The following is a 22497-nucleotide window of genomic DNA, read 5'->3' on the forward strand; positions in this document are numbered from 1 at the left end:
ACTAGTTTCCATTTGGTAAGGATAGAAAAGACTCTTTGGCTATGGTAAGCAGCTCTTCTAGGAGAAGGACATTCCAAAATCAAACCATTGTTCTCTAGTGTTGGGTAGTGCCATAGCCTCCATACCATGGTCTTCCCCTATCTTCGGATAGAGTTTTCTTGCTTGAGGATACTCTCAGGAACACTGTTCTATTTGTTTCCTTATTTCATTTCCTCACTGGGCTACTTTTCCGGTTGGAGCCCTTAGGCTTATAATATCATCCTGCGTTTCCAACTAGGGTTGTAGCTTGGCAATTAATAATAATAATAATAATAATAATAATAAAATACTTGGATTGTGCCATAACCTCTGAATAATGGTTTTCCACTGTATTGGGATAGAGTTCTCTTGCTTGAGGGTACACTCAGGCAGACTTTTCTATGTTTCCTTATTTCCTTTCCTCACTGGGCTATTCTCCCTGTTGAAGCCCCTGGGCTTATAGCATCCTGCGTTTCCAACTAGGGTTGCAGCTAATAATAATAATAATAATAATAATAATAATAATAATAATAATAATAATAATATGCAACTGGAATTTTTCAAACCACACCTTTTTTCTTCATTACCTACTATATACTTAACAGCATTTCCCCTAACTAAAACGTAACAAAATTCATATGACAACCTAGTCCATCGATCAGAAAGCCCTACACGTCAACTGCAAATGGATGAGCGATCCGTCTATTGGAAAGGGTAATCCAATCGGATTGATGGTCTGATGCCTTTACCTCGAAAGGTTAATCCGTCAGTAGTAAGACAATACAGCGTGAACTGGGAGATTTAGTCGTTCATTTGAAAGGGCCATTACGGTTCACTTTCCCTTTGCCTACACATACTCTGAATAGTCTGGCCTATTCTTTACAGATTCTCCTCTGTCCTCATACACCTGATAACACTGAGATTACCAAACAATTCTCCTTCACCCAAAAGGGGTTAACTACTGCACTGTAATTGTTCAGTGGCCACTTTCCTCTTCGTTGCTGTGGCCTGATTGGTAACGTCTCTGCCTGGTGTTTCCCAGTCGGTAGTTCGAGTCCCCCTTAGACTCGTTAGTGCCTTTAGTGTCTGCAACTTACCATCCTTGTGAGCTAAGGTTGGGGGGTTTAGGGGAGCCTATAGATCTATCTGATGAGTCATCAGCAGCCACTGCCTGGCCCTCCCTGGTCCTAGCTTGGGTGGAGAGGAGTATTGTCCTGATTGCTAGGGCAATTTCACTGTCCCTTGCCTCTGCCATTCATGAGCGACCTTTAAACCTTTAAAGGGTAGAAGAGACTCTTCAGCTGTGGTAAGTAGCTCTTCTATGAAACTCTAAAATCAAACCGTTGTTCTCTAGTCTTGAGTAGTGCCATAGCCTCTGTACCATGGTCTTCCACTGTCTTGGGTTAGAGTTCTCTAGCTTGAAGGCACACTGGAACACACTATTCTATTTTATGTCTCCATCTTGTTTTCTTACACACTATTCTATCTTATGTCTCTTCGTCTTATTTTCTTATAGTTTTTATAGTTTATACAGGAAATAATTATAATAATGTTACTGTTCCTAAGACATTTTATGTTTCCTTGTTTCCTTTCCTCACTGGGCTATTTTCCCTGTTGGAGCCCATAGGCTTATAGCATCCTTCTTTTCTTACTAGGGTTGTAGCTTAGCAAGTAATAATAATAATAATAATAATAATAATGATGATGATGATGATGATGATAATAATATTAATAATAATAATAAATAATAATCATAAAAATATTAAAAATAAATATTAATTGTCATAATAATAATAATAATAATAATAATAATTAATAATAATAATAATAATAATAACAATAATAATACTAATAATACTAATAATAATAATAACAACAACAACAACAACAAAACAATTAAATTCGACATCAGCATAATCCTTTTAATATCTTACCAAGAAATACAAAAACATTAACGTAGGCCATAGAGGAATATGACTGTCATATGCGTGTAACCGAATCTCTTCTTCTATCTCCCGAGGTCATCGTTAAAGAAGAACTGCCCATCTGATAGTTTAAAAGTCTGGCGAAGTCGAATTTTGTCATGATATAAACATTCGTGGTGCATTCTGGGACCTACTTGATTATTATTATTATTATTATTATTATTATTATTATTATTATTATTATTATTATTATTATTATTATCAATTATTAATTATTATTATTATTATCATTATTATTATTATTACTAAATTAGTGCATGCAACCAATTAAAAAGATGGCTAAATATTAGATATATAGATATAGATATATATATATATATATATATATATATATATATATATATATATATATATATATATATATATATATATATACATTATAAGCACCCCCTAGCACCAGGGTATGAATACTCTCTCACCACCCTACACTAGAGACAGGGTCAAGCTGAGTGTCCTGGAAGATTATACATATATATATATATATATATATATATATATATATATATATATATATATATATATACATACATATATATATATATATATATATATATATTTATATATATATATATATATATATATATATATATATATATATATATACACCCAGACAATTGCTCTTTATTATACAGGGGAGATTATTATTATTATTATTATTATTATTATTATTATTATTATTACTGGCTAAGCTACAACCCTACTTGGAAAAACAGGATGCTATAAGCCCAAGGCTCCAACAAGGAAAATAGCATATGTGTGTGTGCATATCTAACTAGAAAGCCATAATTTTTGACCGGTCGCGTACACTAATAATAATAATAATAATAATAATAATAATAATAATAATCGAATTAGTAGTGCATTATGCTCTCCACTAAATTTATCTGGGTTGGGGTGGCTGATGTGGTAACGTCCCTGACTGGTGAACGCCAGATTGGGGTTCGACCCCGCTAAAACTCTTTAGTTCCTTTGGTCGCTGCAACCTCACTATCCTTGTGAGATAATGATAGGTGGTTTGAGGGAGCCTATATGTCTACCTGCTGAGTCATCAGCTGCCATTGCCTGGCCCTCTTTGGTCCTAGCTTGTGTGGCGAAAGGGCTCGGGCGCTGATCATATGTATATATGGTCAGTCTCTAGGGCATTGTCCTGCATGATAGGGCAATATCACTGTCCCTTGCCACTGCCATTCATGAGCGACCTAAACATTAAAAAACAGGATGAATTTAATAGCATTACCCAACAACGAGGTAAACAAAATCGTTAATCTGATATAATATCTCTACAAAAGTTGTTATTCCCGGAAATTCCCGAAAATTGAAATATATTCCCAAACCACAAACAAATTTGATGTGATTGATTACGACACTTAATCTACATACATGTGGATAGTCCTCTCATAAAACTTTTTTTTAATAATTTATGAAGATACGTTTGTTGTTTAAAGGTTTAAAGGTCGCTCATGAATGGCAGAGGCAAGGGACAGTGACATTGCCCTATCAAGCAGGACAATGCCCTAGAGACTGGCCACAAACTTCTTAAAGGTTTAAAGGTCGCTCATGAATGGCAGAGGCAAAGGATAGTGACATTGCTCTATCAAGCAGGACAATGCTCTTGAGAGTAACATATATATCGTTTATTTATTTCCTTATTTCCTTCCCTCACTGGGCTATTTTTTCCCTGTTGGAGCCCTTGGGCTTATAGCATCTTGCTTTTTCAACTAGGGTTGTAGCTTAGCAAGTAATAATAATAATATAATAATAATAATAATATGTTGTTAGTCCTCTTATAAATATTTTTATTTCAATAATTTATGAAGATACTTTTGAATAGATAATCACGTTTGCTCTTTAAAGGTTTAAATGCTACTCATGAATGGCAGAAGTAAGGGACAGTAACATTGCCCTAGCAAGCAGGACAATGCCCTACAGACTGACTATAGTCAATTCTTTTTAATGAGGCAGATTTGCACCGACTCACAGGGGTGCCCTTTTAGCTCGGAAAAGTTTCCTGATCGCTGATTGGTTGGACAAGAGAATTCTAACCAATCAGATAGCAGGAAACTTTTCCGAGCTAAAAGGGCACCGCTGCGAGTCGGAAGAAATGCGCCTCATTAAAATAAAATTGAGTATATATTTACATATGATGATCAGCGTCAAAGCCCCTTCTCCACCCAAGCTAGGACCAAGGTGGGTCAGGCAATGGCCCCTGATCACTCAGCAGATAGACTTATAGGCTCCCCCAGACCCCATCTTTAGCTTACAAGGATGGTTTGCATCGACCAAAGGAACTAACGAGTTTGAACGGGACTCGAACCCCAGTCTTGCAATCACCAGTCAGAGACGTTACCACATAGGCCACCACAATCTGTAAATGTCAAGTTATCATTTAATGCTATTTAGGTAAAAGTGTCTAGATCAGTTCCCGTTTCATCACAATAGATGCTCACCAGAACGTCAGCCAGGTAAGCCCAACCCCACACTGTGGTGCCCAACAACAGCAGTGGCCTCCCCAGTAAACACCTTAAACTCATGATCCGGGGCTGGGATCGATTTGCTGCCATGCGACTGCGAGGCGAACACGCTACCACTCTATTAGCCAAGAGGCTAGAAAATTTAAATTTTGTAAGCAACTATGTTTAACTCAACTTATTATCCAATATAACTGAACAACTACTAGCCATGTAAATAATTATTTTATTTTTATTTCTCAAGTTTTAATGTATTTTTTATTTATCTTAGGTTAGGTCTACATTTAGAGTTCATTAAAGCCAATGAACACTTAAATTATCATAATAGACAATCATTAGTTAATTTGGGATCGTTACCCACTATTTGATCTACTTTATATATTTTTGCAACTGTATAAAAATGCAATAATTGTTGCCATTAAATTTATCATCATCATCTCCTCCCACGCCTATTGACGCAAAATGCCTCGGTTAGATTTCGCCGGTCGTCTCTATCTTGACCTTTTAATTCAATACTTCTCCAATCAATAAATAACTAATTGAATAACTCATTAAAGGGAGGGTAGATACAAAAATGTACTATAATTACACTTGTCTGAAATACAGGTGTACTCTGTGCAAAACAGCTGCTATTTTCAACGCGACAAATGTGCTGACGTATGCGAATTGCATGGAATTCCTTTAAAAACACTTTTATAGGAAAAAATGTTCAGTAAACATAGTTCTCGTATTAAAAAAAAAAAAAAAAAAAAAAAAAGAAGAAGAAGAATGCATAGCGCATCATCATTAAAAGAAGTATGTATCGATCGGAATATATTTCCGATTTCATTACAATGCAAATGAAGTTATCTTGTACATCCGACATTTCGTGATTGTATTATAAGGAAACTCCATTACTACTCCTTTTTTTCCCCTTGGCATTTGAAATTCTAATGCCGGAGTCACACATCGGCTATTCAAGGCCTACTCTATACACATTCTCCTCTGTCTTCATACACTTGAAAACACAGGGATTACCAAACAATTCTTCTTCACCCAAGGGGTTAACCACTGCACTGTAATTGTTCGGTGGCCAATTTCCTCTTGATAAGGGTAGAAGAGACTCTTTAGCTATGGTAAGCAGCTTTTCTAGGAGAAGGACACTCAAAAATCAAACCAGGAGAGAAGAGACTCTTTAGCTATGGTAAGCAGCTCTTCTAGAAGGACACTCCAGAATCAAACCAGGAGAGAAGAGACTCTTTAGCTATGGTAAGCAGCTCTTCTAGGAGAAGGACACTCCAGAATCAAACCAGGAGAGAAGAAACTCTTTAGCTATGGGAAGCAGCTCTTCTAGGAGAAGGACACTCCAGAATCAAACCAGGAGAGAAGAAACTCTTTAGCTATGGTAAGCAGCTCTTCTAGAAGGACACTCCAAAATCAAACCAGGAGAGAAGAAACTCTTTAGCTATGGGAAGCAGCTCTTCTAGGAGAAGGACACTCCAGAATCAAACAAGGAGAGAAGAGACTCTTTAGCTATGGTAAGCAGCTCTTCTAGAAGGACACTCCAGAATCAAACCAGGAGAGAAGAAACTCTTTAGCTATGGTAAGCAGCTCTTCTAGAAGGACACTCCAGAATCAAACCAGGAGAGAAGAAACTCTTTAGCTATGGTAAGCAGCTCTTCTAGAAGGACACTCCAGAATCAAACCAGGAGAGAAGAAACTCTTTAGCTATGGGAAGCAGCTCTTCTAGGAGAAGGACACTCCAGAATCAAACAAGGAGAGAAGAGACTCTTTAGCTATGGTAAGCAGCTCTTCTAGGAGGACACTCTAAAATCAAACCATTGTTCTCTAGTCTTGGATAGTGCCTAGCCTCTGTACCATAATCTTCCAGTGCCTTAGTTTAGAGATCTCTTGCTTGAGGGCACACTCGGGCACACTATTCTATCTTGTTTCTCTTCCTCTCCTTATTTGGAAGTTTTTATCCTCTTGTTATTTTCAAGTTCTTAAAGTTTAAATATAAATGATTTATTTCATTGTTACTATTGTTCTTAAACTTCTCTTATAGCTTTTCCTTATTTCATTTCCTCGCCGAGCTACTTTCCCTGTTGGAGCCCCCATTCTTATAGCATCCCTCTTTTCCAACTAGGGTTGTAGCTTAGAAAGTAATAATAATAATAATAACAATAATAATAGCGTGTGGTAACGGTCGAATGGTGATTAACGCGAGACAGAATGATAAAACAATTAGTATGAATCATTCTTTTTTCTTCATTTTGATTTGTTTAAAGATGAATACTTAAACAAGGTGATTACTATTTATGGTAGCCTATTAGAGACATCACTGCCCTTCGAGACACGCTCAAGCTCGATAGTTTCTTGTAGTGTCTGCAACCTCACCATCTTTGTGAGCTACGTATGTGGGATTTGTGGGAGCCTAGCGGCCTACCTACCGAGTTATCAGCAGCCATTGCCTGGTCCTCCCTGGTCCTAGCTTTTTTGGAGAGGAGGCTTGGGTGCTGATCATTTGGATATCTGGTAAATCTCTAAGGTATTGTTACTGTCCCTTACCTTTGCCATTCATGAAGGTCTACGGCAGTGGTTCCCAACCTGGGGGTAATTTCCCCCTGGGGGGAAATTTGAAGCTTCCAGGGGGGAAATAATTACACTACCTACTAACTAAAACAAGCGGAAAATGTCCTTATAGTACGTGCGGCAATTTGTTGTTAGCCATTTAATTGTGATATGATCATATCAGTTCTCAAAGACATGCTATTCAAGGGGAGAATTGGAATATCATGCCCATTTCTGAGGCAGGCGAGTGGGCATGAGGACTGGGAAGGGCATGAAGGGGGAAATCTGGATGGTTCAACTGGGTGCAGGGGGGAAATGACTGAAAAAAAGTTTGGGAACCACTAGTCTACGGGCTGAGTCATCAACACCCATTGCCTTGTCTTCCCTGGTCCTAGCTTGTGAGGAGAGGAGGCTTGGCGCTGATCATATGGATACATGGTCAGTCTCTAAGGCATTGTCACTGTCCCTTACTTCTGTCATTCTTGAAGGTCTACCTGCTTAGTCATCAGCATCCATTGCCTGGCCCTCCCTGGTCCTAACTTGGATGGAGAAAGAGCTTAGGCGCTCATCATACGTATACATGGTCAGTTTGTAGAGCATTGTCACTGTCCCTTACCTCTGTCATTCATGAATGTCTACCTACTGAGTATCAGTAGCCATTGCCTAGTCCTCCCTGGTCCTAGCTTGTGTGGAGAGGAGGCTTGGCGCTGATCATATGGATATATGGTCAGTCTCTAGGGCATTGTTGTCATGGGTAGACATAATACTTTTAAAAGGAGATGTTTAAAAGACAAAAAATATTTATTCCCAGCGTGAGCAGTGAGGCGAGACGAAATTCGACTATGGCCCTGTTTGGGCAATCCTGTCATCTCATCATTTTCATCAGCATTTTGGAAGTAAACCAAGCCTCGCCGAGAGCGCCTGTCGTGATAAGGGAACTGTCCTGCTTTGACCAAGATGTCAGCATATTTTGAGAAAACGAGCCTGAGGGAAATCCTTGTTTAGGATATATGTCATCATGGAAGGACACGTGCTGTCCTTTTGTTACGACGTAACACGTGGTCCAGATTGCATCAGAAATTTCTTCTAGAAGCTTCCATGACGTGATCGAAGTGGGCGTTTTTGAGGAAGCCAATAGAGACGCAGAATTGTTAAAAATAACGCCTTCTATGGAAATGACCACTGCCCACTGTAATTAACTCCGCCCATACATGGGTATATAAACTTCGAGAAGAAAATGTCCAAGAGAGATAGGACAGGACATAAGACAAGAGAGGAGCTATGTCCGAATCAAATAAGATCCAAGTCCTAGCAAGATAAGAAACAGAGAAGACCAGAAGTCTGATAGAGCCACATTCTAACCTTCCCTTCAGACAACAAAAGCCTATCTACAAAAGATCCTGCTATGGCCGAGAAGAAGGGACAAATTGAAGCATCCAGCCCTCCCTGCTTGTGACAAGAAGTAGCCAACACTGCCTGCAGCCTGCCTTCGTTGTACAGTATCATCGAATCCTTAGAAGAAGACCTCTGATGTCCCTTCTTGATGCCACCCTTTTTGTGTCGTCTTCGAATCCGGTCATCGTGCCAGTTTCATCTGAATTTCAGCCGCCCTTCTGCAACGTTCTCAAGCCTGAAGTCTCCGTACCAGTATCGTCTCAGCAGCTGCAGAAAACTATTCCTAAAGTATTTCTACCTTACTAATTATTCCCCTTTTCTGTTGGTGTTTGGTTGGTTTGATTTGTCAGTTAAAGTAACAGAAGAAGTAACATTAGTTTTCTTTGTAAGGTTGTGAATAAACGTGTGTATTTTCGTGTGTTTCTTTTTATATTCATTTCCCATATTTCAATCGGTGCTGTTGATATTTATTCTACTTATTAAGAGAACCTGTAACGATTTTAAGATCGTAACAATTGTCACTGTTCCTTACCTCTGACTTTCATGAAGGTCTACCTGATTAGTCATCAGCAGCCTTTGCCTGGTCCTCCCTGATCCTAGCTTGGGTGGAGAAAGGGCTTAGGCGCTGATCATATGTAGAATATGTCAGTCTGTAGTGAACTGTTACTGACCCTTGCCTATGCCATTCATGATCGACCTTTAAACCTTTAAATGACTAAACTTAATATCAATTATCTCTTTAACAACCTGTCAACCTATATGTTCAATTATGATTCGTATGAACTATAGGCAGTTTAAAACAAGAAATTTATGTTCATTACCAGTGGAAAAATATGTCTAATCTCCCAAAAAATTAATCAAATGTTTAATTTTCGTTCCTTAATTGTTAATTTGCTCCAATTCAGAGGATTTGAATGACCTTACCATTTCTCCTGGCCACCTCTTCAATCTATTCCAAACACACTTGTCCCCAATCTGTCCACACTTTAATGGGATTTCAAGTCCATAGACCTCGTTGATGAGAGAGAGAGAGAGAGAGAGAGAGAGAGAGAGAGAGAGAGCGAGAGAGAGAGAGAGAGAGAGAGAGAGAGAGAGAGAGAGAGAGAGAGAGAGAGAGAGGCCATGTATCTTGTCTGGCTACAAAAGTGAAGCGCAAGAATCAGTAGAATGAGAGCGATAACTAGGTGTCTGACTGTATATATATATATATATATATATATATATATATATATATATATATATATATATATACATATATATATATAATATATATATATATTGTATATATATATATATATATATATATATATATATATATATATTGTATATATATATATATATATATATATATATATATATATATAGTATATATATTGTATATATATATACTATATATATATATATATATATATACACAATGTATATATATACACAATGTATATATATATACACAATGTATATACATATACATATATATATATATACATATATATATATATTTCCGGTCACACTCAGCTCTCCCATCCCTCGCGTAGGGAGGAGAGGAAGTATTCATACCGTGGTGAGAGGGGTGTGCGTGTGTGTGCATATCTATCGAAATATTTAGCCGTCGTTTTTGACGGGTCACGTACACTAGTGTATGATATAAAATAAAATGCATATTGGTTTACTTCAAACCACATCCTCAAAACAGAGAGAGAGAGAGAGAGAGAGAGAGAGAGAGAGAGAGAGAGAGAGACCATGTCACGAGTGAAGATGACATACACGAACTGCAAATATCAATAAGAAAATAAAGAATAAATATGTAAATAGACTATAAAACACAATCCTGAAACAGTAAATCCCTACTGGGGATAACACCAAGGAGTAATTACTACGAAAGATGAGAAGAGACGAGAATTAAGGAAAGAAAATGAGTAGGAAAATGGGTTTATTGTCAGGAGACCGTGAGTGAAAAGGGGTCAGTACAAAACAAAACAGTCAGAGAACTAATGGAACTTGCAATGTTTACTTTTCCCTGGGAGATCTTGAGTTCTTGCCCTATGGACCGACTACCTACCAGCCCGACTACCTATCAGCCTTTCTCCCTATCAGCCCGTCTATCTACCAGCTCATTTACCTACCAGCCCGTCTATCTACCAGCTCATTTACCTACCAGCCCGTCTACATACCAGCCTGTCTACCTACCAGCCTGTCAAACTTACCAGCCCGTCTACTTATCAGCCTTTCTCCCTATCAGCCCGTCTATCTACCAACATATTTACCTACCAGCCCGTCTACCTACCAGCCTGTCAAACTTACCAGCCCGTCTACCTACCAGCCCGTCGCCCTACCAACCCGTCTACCTAGCAGCCCGTTTACCTATCAGCCTCTACCTATCAGCCCATCTACCTACCAGCACGTCTACCTACCAGCCCGCCTACCTACCAGCCCATCTACCTATCAACAGCACATCTAACTACCAGCCCGTCTACCTACCAGCCCTTCTACCTATCAGCCTGTCTTCCTATCAGCAGCACATCTAACTACCAGCCCGTCTACCTACCAGCCCGTCTACCTATCAGCCTGTCTTCCTATCAGCAGCACATCTAACTACCAGCCCGTCTACCTACCAGCCCGTCTACCTATCAGCCTGTCTTCCTATCAGCAGCACATCTAACTACCAGCCCGTCTACCTACCAGCCCGTCTACCTATCAGCCTGTCTACCTATCAGCAGCACATCTACCGACCAGCCCGTCTACCTATCAGCCCGTCTACCTATCAGCAGCACATATACCGACCAGCACGTCTACCTACCAGCCCGTTTATGCGACAGGAGAGAGAGAGAGAGAGAGAGAGAGAGATAAGGGCGCTTAGGTATACAAATGAAAATTGTAAGCACTATTAGAAAGGAAGATATTACTAGAATATTTGATATCTTCCTATACGTTGTGAGAGAGAGAGAGAGAGAGAGAGAGAGAGAGAGAGAGAGAGAGAGAGAGAGAGAGAGGAGGAGAGAGAACAATGGCGCATATGTATACAAATGAAAGTGCTTTGTGCTCGTTTAGTTTCCTCTTATATTTCCGGAGAAGAAGAAGAAAGTATTTTCTTCTCTGTGCAAGAAGCCTTTGAAGTTAACGCATCGTCGTCGGACGAAATTGGGTCTCACAGATTCTACTGTTCTGATTATTAAATAGAAACCAGGTTTCCGAAATGAAGGTCGAATCTGTGGGGGAAAAAGCTTTGCCTTATAATAACCAAGTTAGATTTCATTCGATATTTGCTCTCAAAAAAGACCCACTCTCTCCCTAAGCATACAAATAAAAATTTCCACTTCGGTTAGGTTTTTTTATTTCTTAAATGCTTGCTTGTAGATTCCCTGGCCCTTGCATGCACGGGCTCTTGAAATAATGCAGTCACTATAGTCCATTTCTTTTAGCGAGGCATATTTGCACCAACTCCCAGCGGTGCCCTTTTAGCTCGGAAAAGTTTCCTGATCGCTGATTGGTTGGACAAGATAATTCTAACCAATCAGCGATAAGGAAACTTTTCCGAGCTAAAGGGGAACCCCAGCGAGTCGGTGCAAATATGCCTCGCTAAAAGAAATGGACTATAGGTGATATGGGGCTACCTATCACCTAATTTCCAGTCCGGTATGGTTTCATCTACTTTTTTTTCAAATGCTTGCTTGCTTGTGGATTGCACGGGTTCTTGCAAATAATGCAGCCAATAGGTGATTGGTTTGCTTTGGTTTGTAGTTGATTAAGGATAAAAGGATGAATGATAATCACCAACTTTTATCTATTACCTCCACCAACGAAGTTGGAAGGAGGTTACGTTTTATCCCCTGTTTGTATGTTTGTTTGTGTGAGTGTGTTTGTTTGTGAACCGCTTCCTGACCAAAATTTTAATCGTAGAGTAATGAAACCTTCAGGGATTAACTATTATGTAAAAAGCAGGAAATTATTGAATTTTGGAAGGTCAAGGTCACGGTCAAGAAATATGTTCATTTCACGTAATCAGCCATAAGTTTGGAAATCCTTGTCACAGAGACTTCAAACTTAGTTCATATTTGAGTGGATGACAATCCACACCAATTAATACATGTTAAGGTCAAGGTCAAGGTTGACCAAAATGTCGAGAAATAAGCTACCGCAGCGGAGGTCTGCGTTCTACTGAGTGCCGCTCTAGTTATCAAAAATTTCATATTCTTCCTTTTACTTGCAAGTTTGCCTTCTTTATTTTTCATTCCTGGATACTGAATGCAAACGTACATATGAAGTCAATTAAAACGTTAATAATTACACGTCATGTTCACAGGGTGACATTCAAACTAACAAGACTAGATCTCTCTCTCTCTCTCTCTCTCTCTCTCTCTCTCTCTCTCTCTTAGTAATCAGACATTTATTAAACAGAAAAGGAAGACATTCAAACACACAAGGCCAGATATCGCTTTCTTGCAACTATCACTCTCTCTCTCTCTCTCTCTCTCTCTCTCTCTCTCTCTCTCTCTCTCTCCTCCTCTCTCTCTCTCTCTCTCTCTCTCTCTTAGTAATCAGACATTTATTAAACAGAAAAGGAAGACATTCAAACACACAAGGCCAGATATCGCTTTCTTGCAACTATCACTCTCTCTCTCTCTCTCTCTCTCTCTCTCTCTCTCTCTCTCTCTCTCTCTCTCTCTCTCTCTCTCTCTCTCTCTCTCTCCATACACACAAACGTGATAATAATCATTTATTAAACAGAAAATAAAGTCATCCAAACTCACAAGGCTAAATATCACTTTCATGCAATTCTCTCTCTCTCTCTCTCTCTCTCTCTCTCTCTCTCTCTCTCTCTCTCTCTCTCTCTCTCTCTCTCTCTCTCTCTCTCTCAGCACACACACAATCCTGATAATAATCAGACATTTATTGAAAAAGGAAATGAACGGTTTTTGAAAACCAATCAATCATTTAAAAATAATCATACTAATCAGTTTACATCAAACAGCTGATATATATGAAAAAATGAAACTTTTTCATGAAAATATCAAAAGGTCAAACGTTGCATATACATTACTGAGAATATAAAGTATATTACAATCCAGTTGCTTTGCTAAAACGCCAGCTGAAGCCCTAAATGATTTCACTTAGGGCACAAATGAAGTCAGGAATGAAGACACGAATGAGTTATAATTGATTTCACTTATGATTTTACGAATGAAGACAAGAATGATGTTATAAATTATTTCACTTATGATTTTACGAATGAAAACACGAATGAGTTATAATTGATTTCACTTATGATGTCACAAAGGAATTTACGAAGGAAGTCATGCATGATTTCACTCATGATTTCATAAATAAATTCACGAATGAAGACATAAATGATTTCACTTATGATTTCACGAATGAAGATAAGACTGAAGTCATAAATTTCACTTATGACGTCACGATTGAAATCATAAATGATTTGTCTTATGACGTCACGAATGAAGCCACAAATGATTTCAATTAAGTCACAAATGAAGTCACGAAGGAAGACACAATGAGTCATAATTGATTTCACTTATGATGTCATGAATGAATTCACGAATGAAGTCATAAATTATTTCACTTATGGCGCCAGAGGAGATAAATGATGATGTCAAATTACAATAAATTATCATAAATAAAAAGAAAATAAAGTAAATATATATCAGTTAATGAATATGCAAATATATTGATGAATACATCATCCTTAACATAGAGATAAACTGGCGTAAAAATAATAAAAAAAAAAATAATAATACAATTAATTAGGAAAATTACTAAAATTATGAAAATTATTACAATTAATTAAGAAAATTATTTTAAAATATTGATGAATACATCACCCTTAATATAGAGATAAACAGGCGAAAAGATAATTCTAAATAATATTACAATTAGGAAAATGAGTAAAATTAAGAAAATTATTAAAATTAATTAAGAAAATTATTTTAAAATATTGATGAATACATCACCCTTAATATAGCGATAAACAGGCGAAAAGATAATTAAGAAAATTATTATAATCAATTAGGAAAATTACTAAAATTAAGAAAATTATTAAAATTAAGAAAATTATCTTAAAATATTGATGAATACATCACCCTTAATATAGCGATAAACAGGCGAAAAGATAATTAAGAAAATTATTATAATCAATTAGGAAAATTACTAAAATTAAGAAAATTATTAAAATTAAGAAAATTATCTTAAAATATTGATGGATACATCACCCTCAACATAGAAATAAACAGGCGAAAAGATAATTCTAAAAAATATTACAATTATTTAGGAAAATTACTAAAATTAAGAAAATTATTCCAAATAATTAAGAATATTATTTAAAGCCTCGCCAAAATTAGTTTGTGCGAGTTCTGTGAAATACATTGCGAACACTAAGTCAAAGGAAACACGCACTACGAATAATGAGCGAACTTCCCAAATGAAATTAGGTTAAGGGATGATATCTAAACAGAAATTATTCTTGCGATGGCCTGGCGTGGCAGCAGTAGAGTTCTGTATACCAGAATATAGCAGATTATATATATATATATATATATATATATATATATATATATATATATATATATATATATATACATATATATATATATATATATATATATATATATATATATATACATATATATATGTGTGTGTATATATATATATATATATATATATATATATACATATATATATATATATACATATATATATATATACGTATATATATATGTATATATATACATATATATATATATATATATATATGCAAAAAACCACAGGTTAAATGAAAATAGGAAATATAAGATTAAGTCCTGGCTAGTTTCGTGATACTTCTTCAAAGTCCTCTGAAGAAATATCACGAAACTAGTCAGGACTTAACCTTATATTTCCAATTTTCATTTTACTTGTGGTTCTTTTACATCTGAGTATCCCGTTTTCCTGTGATTTTTACGCATATATATATATATATATATATATATATATATACAATATATAAATGCATTTTAATCTCAAATTGGTAACGAATCCTTGCAACTAGAAGTCTATATTCGATCCCAATATGGGATAGAAATTTAAATCTACATACATACATGCAAGAATACATACCCCATTATCTTCCCATATTCTTACATATAATAGAAATTCTTTTCCCTACTTAGTTATTCCTACTAAAACATAAAATATCAGTCCTGCTTTTGTGAGTCGAGAATCACATAACGCAGAGAAGTGTGAAGTAATGAAAATCAAATTTCCAATTATTGCTTTCATATTTCATTATCAATATTTCCTCCAGACTCTCTTTTCATATGCTGCAGGAAAGCTATTTAGGCTCGTTTTGCAAGTAGGTTATCATTTAAGCTCGTTTTGCAAGTATTATTTAGGCTCGTTTTGTAAGCAATATTTAGGCTCGTTTTGCAAGCATTATTTAGGCTCGTTTTGCAGGTAGGTTATTATCTAAGCTCGTTTTGCAAGAATTATTTAGGCTCGTTTTGCACGTATTATTTAAGCTCGTTTTGCAAGTATTATATAGGCTCGTTTTGTAAGTATTATTTAAGCTCGTTTTACAAGTATTATTTAAGCTCGTTTTGCAAGTATTATATAGGCTCGTTTTGCAAGTATTATTTAAGCTCGTTTTGCAAGTATTATATAGGCTCGTTTTGTAAGTAACATTTAAACTTGTTTTGCAAGTATTATTTAAGCTCGTTTTGCTAGTATAGTATTATTTAGGCTCGTTTTGCAAGTATTATTTATGCTCGTTTTGCAAGTTGAGTATTATTTAGGCTCGTTTTGCAAGTAGGGTATTATTTAGGCTGGTTTTGCAAGCATTATTTATGCTCGTTTTGCAAGTAGAGTATTATTTAGGCTCGTTTTGCATGTATTCTTTAGGCTCGTTTTGCTAGTATCTTTTAGGCTCGTTTTGTAAGTATTATTTCGGCAGAAAGAGGCCTTACATTTCATTCGCAAATTTCGGTGAGTACTAAAGGTTAAACATTCTGAGAACAGTGAAGATAACTACAGGGAAAGATGATTTACATCAGCCAAAATTCCAGAAAAAAAAAACACAGCTTAAACATTCTGAAAACAGTGACGATAACCATTGGGAAAGTTAATTTCTTTCACCCAACATTCCCGAAAAAATCACAGTGCACACGAATCATTTCAAAACTATCGCTCAAAACATGCACAGATAGATTTTAGCGCGATTGTACATCCTTTTCCAAGGAGACAGGCTAACGCCTGACAGCCTATCAAGAAACTAGTAAACCTCGGATTCATGTGACCGTTTATTTCCATCGACTCCCAAACATAGTATTCCATATATCTTTTTCTTTCCCTTAGGTTGAAAACCTTTCTATTTCTACATTCTACATTTTTTCTTCTTTTAAATGATCACTTGTTTCTTTAAGGTTGGCTAAGGTACAGAAATGTCACTAGTTTTTATTCATTTCAAGAAAATACTAAATACATATATTATTATCATTATTAATAATTACTAGCCAAGCTACAACCCTAGTTAGGAAAGCAGGATACTATAAGCCCAAGGGCTCCAACATGGAAAAAATAGCCGATTGAGGAAAGGAAATAAAGAAACTGATAGAACAGTAAGCCTGTGTACCCCTAAGACCAGAGAACAAAATATATATATGCATATATATATATATATATGCATATATATATGTATATATACATATATATATATACAGTATACTGTATAAAACACCCACACACACACACATATATATATATATATATATATATATATATATATATATATATATATATACACACATGCATATATACATACACACACACACACACACATATATATATATATATATATATATATATATATATATGCATATACATATAATGTACACACACATATATATACATATATATATGCATATATATATACACTAGGCTACGATATATATATATATATGTATATATATATATATATATATATATATATATATATATACACATACATACATACATACATACAAATAGAATATTAGCTTAACTCTTCAACTGAACATTTGCATCTGTAAACAAATCATAATTGAGAATAAAGTAATTAGCATATATATGAAATAATCACGAACTGGAGGCCTCTATTGGCTTCAAATCATTTCGCATGCAAGGTACAGCATTGCAATCTATCAATACAAAAAAAAAATGTCTTTTTTTTATGAAATCTCAATCACTATTCGCTTTGATCTATTTAAGGGGAAGACTCGAAAAAGAGATATTTTTAAGAAGTTTAATGCAGTTAATAAATGATTTTTTAGCAAAAGATTTTTTTTTTTTATCAAATCTAGTTTGCGGTTTCTTTCATTGCTGATTATTCAAAGACTAAATATATAGCATATCTTCAGGTAGTAGGTAGGTCAAGGCACCAGCCGCCCGTTGAGATACTAAAGCTAGGGAGTTATGGGGTCCTTTGACTGGCCAGACAGTACTGCATTGGATCCTTCTCTCTGGTTACGGTTCACTTTCTCCTTGCCTACACATTCACCGATTAGTGTGGCCTATTATGTACATACTCTCCTCTGTCCTCATACACCTGAAAACATTGAGATTACTAAACAATTCTAATTCACCCAAGGGGTTAACAACCACATTGTAATTGTTCAGTGGCCACTTTCCTCTTGGTAAGAGTAGAATAGACTCTTTTTAGCTATGGTAAGGAGCTCTTCTAGGAGTACACTCCAAAATGAAACCATTGTTGTCCAGTCTTGGGTAGTGCCATAGCCTTTGCACATGGTCTTCCACTGTCTTGGGTTAAAGTTCTCTTGCTTGATGGTACACTCAGGCACATTATTCTATCTTATTTCTTTTCCTCTTATTTTGATTTAGAGTTTTTATGGTTTATATATGAATGATTTATTTTAATGTTATTACTATTCTAAAAATAATTTATATTATTTGCTCAATACTTTTCTTACAGTTTCCTTATTTCCTTTCCTCACTGGGCTATTTTCCCAGTCGAAGCCCTCGGGCTTATAGCATGCTGCTTTTCCAACTAGGGTTGTAGCTTAACAAGTAATAATAATAATAATAATAATAATAATAATAATGACAATGACAATGACAATGACAATGACAATGACAATAATAATAATAATAATAATAATAATAATAATAACAAAAGATTCATTACATGAAAAACCAACTTTTTTTAACAATCGAATAACGGATAAATCACTAAATTTTAATGAAGCTAAATAAAAAAATATAAATATGAATACGACAATGAGAAATAAATATAATCTTTATGTAGGGTATACAGACTATCTTGAAAATCTAGTGGAATAAAAGAGGAAATAAATGAAATTAATGACGAACAACATAAGAATAAATAGATGTTTAATGAACATATAAGACAATAAAATATTCAAAAACAAAATTCTGTAATAATAACGTACTTCTAATAAATTCTTTGTTATTTGATAAACAACCGAAAAAATAACAACATAAAAATCATATATATTTGATAAACATACTGTATATCACAATATACATATTCGAAAACAAAATTCTGTAATAATAATAATGTACTTCCGTTCAATTCTTCGTGATTTGATAAACCCAAAAAAAAAATAATTATAAAAAATATCTATTTGATATACATACTGTATATCACAATAAACATATTCAAAAACAAAATTCGGTAATAATAATAATCTACATCTGTTAAATTCTTCGTGATTTGATAAACCAAAAAAAAATAACATTATAAAAATATTTAATTGATAAACATACTGTATATCCCAATATACATAGGCCTCTTCAAAAACAATATTTTATAATAATAACAATGTATTTCTGTTTAATTCTTCGTGATTTGATAAACCAAAATAAATAACAGAAAAAATATCTACTTGATAAACATATAGTATATCCAAATATAAATATTCATAAAACAAAATTCTATAATAATAACAATGTACTTCAGTTTAATTCTTTGTGATTTAATAAAAAAAAAAAAATATCAATTTTATAAAGCATATTGTATATCCCAATATACATATACAAAAAACAAAATTCTTCAATAATAATGTACTTCTGTTGAATTCTTATTAATCTTATCATCGAAAACAAATAATTATCGTTACACCTTGAATAATACACTAATATACACAGTATCCCATCTTGTACCACATGGATATGACATACTGTAGATCTAAAAAAAATAAATAAATAAATAAATAAAAAATAAAAACATTGAAAAAAAAGAACAATCAAAACACGTAAAATAAATATTAAAGTTACAAAGTTTTTACCTTATAGATGAAGTATTCTTGTAGGGTCATATCCCCCCCAAAAAATCTATCGACGTGAAAATTTCTTTTCAGCGAATTTCCCACAACTTCCTAAAAACAGTTTTTTAAAAACCAAGTCTACAACAGACTGTAGTCCAGAAATATCCATTTAGCGAGCGACAATATCTTCTACATTTCAAGTTTTGTTTACACTTTAAAGCTGTCTTCTTCTTCTTTCTTTTGAAGTTGAGTATCTCAAGTCAGCGAAAGTGAATTAGGCAGTGACGTAGCTCAGCGGGATCACGAGAAACACCAACAGAGCAACAGGTCTGCTGCCGCATTACTGGAAACGAGTCAACGACTTGCCTGGTTCCAGCTTTCCCCAACCTTAGTGCCCCGCCCCCCTCGGCTGGGGTTGCCAGATGTCGTGATTTCTAGTTCGGCGACGATTAATCGGACGAGGGGTCAGAGTTTCCGTAATTGTTCGCTTTACGATGAATGTTTAGTTTTGGAGAGGGATTTTATATCAAACGTTTTTCTAATGTATTATGTTGCTTGGTGAGTTATTTTATCAACAAAATTTAAAAAAATAATATCGTGAAAAATAATTATAAAAATTTTGTTTTGTAAAATGATTTTATATCAAACGTTTTTCTAATGTATTATGTTGCTTGGCGAGTTATTTTATCAACAATGTTAAAAAAAAAATATTGTGAAAAATAATTATAAAAATTTTGTTTTGTAAAATGATTTTATATCAAACGTTTTTAATGCATTATGTTATAAAAATAAAATAGTCAAAAAATGTCTACACATACAAGAGATGGTTGTAGACATTAATTTTGTAAAGTGATTTTATATCAAACGTTAAAAAATATTGCCTAAAAATAATGTAAACACACACAAGATATAATTATAGACAATTAATTTTGTAAAGTGATTTTATACCAAACGTTTTTCTAATGTATTATGTTGCTTGGCGAGTTATTTTATCAACAATGTTAAAAAAAAATATTGTGAAAAATAATTATAAAAATTTTGTTTTGTAAAATGATTTTATATCAAACGTTTTTAATGCATTATGTTATAAAAAAAATAGTCAAAAAATGTCAACACATACAAGAGATGGTTGTAGACATTAATTTTGTAAAGTGATTTTATATCAAAAGTTAAAAAATATTGCCTAAAAATAATGTAAACACACACAAGATATAATTATAGACAATTAATTTTGTAAAGTGATTTTATACCAAACGTTTTTCTAATGTATTATGTTGCTTGGCGAGTTATTTTATCAACAATGTTAAAAAAAAAAATATTGTGAAAAATAATTATAAAAATTTTGTTTTGTAAAATGATTTTATATCAAACGTTTTTAATGCATTATGTTATAAAAAAAAATAGTCAAAAAATGTCAACACATACAAGAGATGGTTGTAGACATTAATTTTGTAAAGTGATTTTATATCAAACGTTAAAAAATATTGCCTAAAAATAATGTAAACACACACAAGATATAATTATAGACAATTAATTTTGTAAAGTGATTTTATACCAAACGTTTTTCTAATGTATTATGTTGCTTGGCGAGTTATTTTATCAACAATGTTAGAAAATAAAAATATTGTGAAAAATAATCATAAAAAATTTATTTTGTAAAATGATTTTATAACAAACGTTTTTAATGCATTATGTTATTAAAAAAATTATTGTCAACACATACAAGAGATGGTTGTAGATATTAATTTTGTAAAATGATTTTATATCAAACGTTAAAAAATATTGTCTAAATTAATGTAATCACACACAGGAGATAATTATAGACAATTAACTTTCGAAAGTGATTTTATATAAAACGTCTTTCTAATGTATTATGTTGCTTGGTGAGTTCTTTAATCAACAATAATCATATTAAAAAATATTAAATAATAAAAATAATGTAAACACATACAAGAGATAGTTATAAATATTATTTTTTTAAAGTGATATTATATCAAACGTTGCATTTTTTTCGAAGTTCATTTTTTAACGATGCCAAAAGAAATGTCAAAAAAAATGTAAACACATGAAAGGGAGCTATAAACATTTTATTTTGTAAAGAGAGTTAATATAAAAAGTTTTTAATGTATCATGTTGCGGTTTTGGAGAGTTCATTTTTTCAACAATGCTAAAAAAAATTGTCAAAAAAAAAACACATGCAAGAGAGATATAAACATTTAATTTTGTAAAGTGATTTTATATGAAAAAAATTTTAATGTGTTACGTTGCTTGGTGAGTTCTTTTATCAACAATGTTCAAAACAATAAAAAATATTTTAAAAAATATTGTCAACACATACAAGAGATGGTTATAGACATTTAACTTCGTAGAGTGATTTTATATCAAACGTTTTTAGTGTATTATTTTCAAAATAAACAAAAAATATTGTCAAAAATATTGTCAACACATACAAGAGATGGTTGTAGACATTAATCTTGTTAAGTGATTTTAAATCAAACGTTTTTAGTGTATTATTTTCAAAATAAACAAAAAATATTGTCAAAAGTATTGTCAACACATACAAGAGATGGTTGTAGACATTAATCTTGTTAAGTGATTTTAAATCAAACGTTTTTAGTGTATTATTTTCAAAATAAACAAAAAATATTGTCAAAAATATTGTCAACACATACAAGAGATGGTTGTAGACATTAATCTTGTTAAGTGATTTTAAATCAAACGTTTTTAGTGTATTATTTTCAAAATAAACAAAAAATATTGTCAAAAATATTGTCAACACATACAAGAGATGGTTGTAGACATTAATCTTGTTAAGTG

General features: G+C 33.8%; 1 protein-coding gene across 2 annotated transcripts in view; it reads right to left on the bottom strand.

The window, feature by feature from the left end:
• rdgC (retinal degeneration C) overlaps positions 1 to 20017 on the bottom strand; it is a 180733-nt gene extending 160716 nt beyond the window's left edge. For both annotated transcript variants that reach the window (XM_068361016.1, XM_068361008.1), the window contains exon 1: positions 19702 to 20017. The gene's annotated coding sequence lies outside the window, so the exon portion shown is untranslated. The remainder of the gene's footprint in view (positions 1 to 19701) is intronic.
• Positions 20018 to 22497: the final 2480 nt, after the last annotated feature.

This window comes from Palaemon carinicauda, chromosome 2 (genome assembly GCF_036898095.1).
Source record: "Palaemon carinicauda isolate YSFRI2023 chromosome 2, ASM3689809v2, whole genome shotgun sequence".
In the NCBI taxonomy this organism is placed as follows: Eukaryota; Metazoa; Arthropoda; class Malacostraca; order Decapoda; family Palaemonidae; genus Palaemon; species Palaemon carinicauda.